A 5,996-nucleotide genomic window follows, 5' to 3' on the forward strand; every position below is an offset into this window, starting at 1 on the left:
TCATAGCCGCCTGCTGTCTTCATCAAAAGGGCTCGTCCAGACCGCGATTCCGCCGCGCGTGGTCAGGCGCACACTGATGCAGCTGGGTGGGAGAGCCGCGGGTAAGGAAGGCCTTTTTTTGTTGTCGTTGTTGTTAATACTGGCGGAAATGCAGAAAGGAAGGTTTGATAAATTTGATTGCATTAAAAGTAAAAAACTTCAGTTGAACAGAAATTGCTGGCACTGACCTGGGGAGAAAGGTTTGCAGTGACCGTAAATGGCAAAGACTGCCCTACAGAACCAGGAACAGCGCCCAAGGTCAGCAGGTGAAGCCAGCCGCCGGAGAGATGGGCCAAGGAGGCCGGTGGAGTCTCCTCACAGAGGACAGAGGCCCACGTTCGTTCTTGACGGGGACACCTTACCGTGTGACAGATGCCACGGTGTGACCCCAAGCAAGGCCCAGGGTGTGCGGAGACCGGGCGCGCTCTCCCTGCTGTGCTCGTTGAAACTGCTACAGAGGAATCCGGGAGACATTTGTCCGTATCTGAAAAAGCAGGAGCTGCCCACCCTGCTGACCCCCAGATCCCTGCCTCATTGTCCGCCGCCGCTGAGAAAATGCCAGGCTGGGGGCACTGAGCCCTGGCACTGCCTTTGCAGCATTGTCTGCAAAGTGCAGGGCTGGAAACGTCCTAAATGGCAGTCAGAGGAGGCCTGGCTGCAGAGCCCAGCCCAGGGCACATCCCCTGGAACAGAGTGTTCCCCAGGGATGACGGGAACCACCCCAGACTCTGCTTGCACCCGCTGGAGCCAGTCCTGGGGGTATAAGGTTGAGCTGGGGAAAATAATAATACTTTCAGAAAAGGATACCGACAGCTTGCGGCTCCTGCCACAATTGACAAAAAGAAAAACAAACCAGCAATATACCTGCTGTTTACAGGTGGGGGTGGCAGCGTCGCTATGGGGCCTCTCCCCTAGGCTGCAGGCCCACTGTGTGCTTGAAGAGAGGCTGGGGGCCCACACTGGCGGGCATGCTTTGTTTCTGAAAAATCTATATGCTGCAAATGTCACCAGAGATTGTTAACTTGAAATGATGGTTACGTGGATTCTATCACTCTACATTCCTAGCATGTGAAATATTTAACACTTTGAAAATTAAAACAAGAATGTGTGTTACCCTTTAAAAGAAGTGTCATAGTGCAGAAATATAGGGAGCTAATGGAGGAGTGTTTCTTAAAAAAAGAAAGTTTCTTAAAAATGTACGTGTCTGTCTCTTTCTTCCTGGCTTCACCTCGCCCCACCCTCGCCCATCCCATCCTTCAGAACATAAAGATACAGTCTTAGATTTGCGGTGTTGACCTCTGAACGGACGGCCCCCGGTGTGTCTGTCACTGGGCGTCATCCAGAACGTGGCAGAGAGAGAGGCTTCCTGGGCAGGACGCTGCCCGTGGGACCTCAGGCTCCTCACCTGGGCCCATCAGGTGAGCGGCCCACCTGTGGCTATTGGCTCTTCTCGGGGGCTGGCCGCTCTCGTCTCTGGGGAGGGGCGCTTTTGCCCTGGAGAAGTCTGAATCTTTTCACCACCCACAGTAAAGGTGCCTTAGAAAATTCAAGTCAAGATTAGACAGAGGGGGGCTGCACCTGGAGAGGGGGTGGCTTCCTGGGGAGCCCTGTGTGTCCAAAGGCTTCCCTGGGCCCACGAGGTTGAAGGCCCTGGGGACTGACTGCCGCCCGAACCTGGCCCTCTCTGCCCAGGCTCCTGGCCTGCTGGCCCTCCTGCCTGTGGCCACACATCCCTCCACATCAGTCCCTGCCACTTGCAAAGGTCCTGACCACGGGGCTCCATCACCCCCTGACGTGGGGCTCTGTGGAGCACTAGACACGTATTGACTGACTGACTGACTGAGTCGGTGAATGGCTTGCTCTTGGTCACTCACTTTTTCTTCTTAAAGGTACCCAGGATACTGAGGGACAGAAACAGAAAAACCACAGTTGCGTACGTTTCCTGCCGGCTTCCCTGCTAAGCATCTTCTGTGCACCTGAGTGTCTTGATCTCGAGTGATCCAGGCAAACCTGATCACACCTCGGGAGCCCTGGCTCTCCTGTATGAAGCGCGGTGCATTGCCACGTTGAATTTTAAGCCCCTATAGCTATGCACACTGAAAATAGCATTTCATTTTTAAAATAAATTCCTGAGTTAGCAGTCAGCCCCAAACCTTCCATTCCTTGAGAACAGTGAGCGTGCATTTTGTTGTTGTTTTTTGCATCCCGCATGACGTGTGCCATTCCCAGCACACAGATGTTCATGAAAAAGGAAAGTGAACAAAAGCAAACCATACTGATGATACTGTTAATGAAAAATTCAGAGTGGGACCGACCGTTTAAAGCTGATTAGATCCTAGCAAGGGTTTTTTTAGAAACAGACAAGTTTCTTCTGAAATTTATTTTTAGTGGCAGGAATCTTAGGATGGCTAAAACAATTCTGACAAAGAAGAATAAAGTGGGAAGAATCAGTCTACCCAATTCCAAAACATTACATCATTGGAACAAAAGAGAAAATCCCAGAAACAAACATGTATAAATATTCCTGACTTATTTTGACAGGATGCAAAGCAATTCAATGGAGGAAAGTTAGTCTTTTCAACAAACGGTGCTGGATCAATTGAACGTCTCTAAGCCTGTGGGACTTCTCAGGTATCTCAGTGGTAAAGAACCTACCTGTCAATGAAGGAAATGCAAGAGCTGGGGGTTCGATCCCTGGGTCAGGAAGATCCCCTGGAGTAGGAATTGGTGATCCACTCCAGTACTCTCGCCTGGGAAATCCCAGGGACAGAGGAGCCTGGTGGGCTACAGTCCGTGGGGCCACAAAGATTCGGACACAACTGAGCACAAAGCAAGTATGCGCATACAAACACACACAAACTCCAACCCAACTCCCGTACCTTACTCAGAAATTAACTAGACGTGACCACAGACTTACACGTCAAATTATGAAACTTTTAGAACAGAGGATAAAAATCTCAAGATCTATGACGAGGCAAAGAATCTGTAGACTAGACACCAAAAGCAGAATCCATGAATTAATATTTTATTCTCTGAAAGAATGAAAAGAATGCAGACTGACAGAAACTATTTGCAAATTATGTATCCGACAAAGGACTAGTATCTAGAATATATAAAGAATACTCAAAGCCGAACAGTAAAACAAAACAATACAAAACTGTCCCATTAGAATTTGGTCAAAAGACATTTCACCAGAGAGGATATACAGATGGCAAATATTCTCCTGAAAGGTGTTCAATGTCATTAACCATCAAGGAAATGCAAATTAAAAGCACTGAGAAGTATATGCACCTATCAGGATGGCTACAATGAGAAAACAAAGTAGCAATAACAACAAAGATGAGAATGCAAAGAAACAAGGTCATTCACGCGTTGCTGGTGGGAATGTCACGTGGTAGACCCACTGTGGGAACCAGCTGGGCAGTTTCTGATAAAGGTAAACAGTGTGAGTCTGGTGCATGACGCAGGGGCCCCGTGCCGGTGACACCCCACCCTGGAGGGAGGGAGGTGGGACAGGGGTACAGGGTGGAGGGGACAAATGTATGCCTGTGACTGATTCATGATGGTGCAAAAGCCATCACAATACTCCAAAGTAATTATCCTCCAATTACAATAAATCAATTAAAAGAAAAAAAAAAGACTCGACTTGAAACTACCATGCAGGCTGGTGATCGCATTCCTGGGCATTGTTCCCAGAGAAACAGAAACTTGTGTTCACACAAACCCTGTACACGGGTGTTCACAGCACCTTTATTTGTAACAGACAGAAACTGGAGTCAGCCCAGATGTCCTTCAGTGGGTGGAACTAACGCTCAACGGTAGAAGCGAGTTATTGGTCCAAACAGCTGGCATGAAATCTCCAGAGAACTGGGCTGGAGGACAAAAGCCGATGCCAAAGCTTCTTTACTGCATGATTCTGCCAAGAGCACGTTTCTGAAATTACAAAAATTTAGAAAGAGAGAACAGCTTGATGGCTGTCAGGGACAAGGTGGGGGAGTTGGAGGGAGGGTACAAGAGAGGGGGGCGTGTTTACAAAAAGGAACAGGCGGGATCCTTAGGGTGATGAGACGCAACACCTTGATTGTCTGTGTCTTCAGAGACCTTTCAGGCTTTCGAGCTGCAGAAGATGTGGGGCTCAGAGTACGGTGCCCGCTCTGAGCACAGGCAGGCAGGACATGTGAGAGGGGACGGTAAGAGGCAGCATCTCTCTGGAGGAGCCAAGCCAGCAACACTGCCTTCTGTATCTTTGGCTTTTATAAGTATTTGATGATTTTTAAGAAGTTATAAACAGAGCTGGGGAGGGATAAATTGGAAGTTTGGGATCAATGAATCTAATATATACATAATAGATAAACAACCAAGAGCTACTACATGGCACAGGGAACGATACTCAGTATCTTAGAATAACCTATCATGGGGAAGAATCTGAGAAAGCGTATGTATACGTTTTCCCATGTGGCATTAGTGGTAAAGAACCTGCCTATCGATGCAGGAGACATAAAAGGTGCATCTACTCCCGGATCGGGAAGATCCCCTGGAGGAGGGCATGACAACCCACTCCAGCATTCTTGCCTGGAGAATCCCATGGACAGAGGAGCCCGGCAGGCTACAGGCAGGGTTTGCAAAGAGTTGGACACGACTGAAGTGACTTAGCACACACACACACACACACACACACACACATACATGTACATATATATGAAGTGAAGTGGCTCAGACGTGTCTGACTCTGCGACCCCATGGACTGTAGCCTACCAGACTCCATCCATGAGATTTTCCAGGCAAGAATACTGGAGTGGGTTGTCATTTCCTTCTCCAGAGGATCTTCCCGACCCAGAGACCCGGGTCTCCCACATTGCAGGCAGACGCTTTACCGTCTGAGCCACCAGGGAAGCCCGTACATATATATATGTGTGTGTGTGTACATGTAACTGAGTCGCTGTGCTTTATCCCTGAAATCACCACAGCACTGTAAATCAACTAGACTGCAGTTTTAAAAACTCTACACAAACACGACGAATTGGGTGTATACTGAGATGAGAAAAACATTTCTATGTCATCTTTTGAAATCTCTGACTTCCATATATTTTTACATTAGTCTGAGAAATATATATATTATACATCTATGTCCTGAATTATTATAGATAATAAATTATATTTGAGATAAGCACACATTTTAATTCATATTTAATGTTTCTTTATATCTTTCCTCATATATTGAAGCTCTTCATTCTTTCACCAGTTTTCATTCATTTGATTTGCTGGGAAACACACATAAATGCTTCAAAACTATAAATACCTGCATGACTACTAACAATAAATCACTGAGTACAGCTTTTATTTTCCTTTGCAGATCATTTAATGTCTAGAAAATATCACACTTGGGATTCACGAAGCAATCTACAAAATTACTTGAAAATAGTGTTTCATCTGTTACTAGTTTAATACAAAGATTTGCTTTTCAGCCCTGAGTTAGTGTCAGGACTTCCCTCCGTGTTGGTGGAGCTGCACTTTCGGTTCCATGACTTGCGTGGTTGAGAGTCAGGGAGCCAGTGCGGAGCAGCCTTAGCCCTGTTTTCCGTTTCTTCTGCCCTCCGGCAGTCCCTCACTGCCCTCGTTAGCTTCTACACGTCTTCGCAGCATTTCTTTTTGCAAACGTGAGCAAATGCATACACACGTTCGTGGCCATTAGTCAAGAAATCCTCTCCATTTCTTTCTCAGGTTACACGCATCCTTGCAAAACTTGCTATGTTTTCCTAACAGTAACTCAAGGAGATTACTAGGATTCCTTTCTGGAGATTTCCCCAAATATACCCGATCTTCTGCAAAATTCCTGAACAGTATTCCCTTCAGGGCTGTGTCATAGTCACTCCCCCAGCCCCTGATGAAGGACTTGTGTGCTGTTACAAGCTTGTGCTCTATTCTAGTGCTGTGGTTGGCAGGTTTCTTCCAGGCTG

This window comes from Bison bison, unplaced genomic scaffold (assembly GCF_000754665.1).
Source record: "Bison bison bison isolate TAMUID 2011002044 unplaced genomic scaffold, Bison_UMD1.0 scf7180017864377, whole genome shotgun sequence".
Taxonomy (NCBI): domain Eukaryota; kingdom Metazoa; phylum Chordata; class Mammalia; order Artiodactyla; family Bovidae; genus Bison; species Bison bison.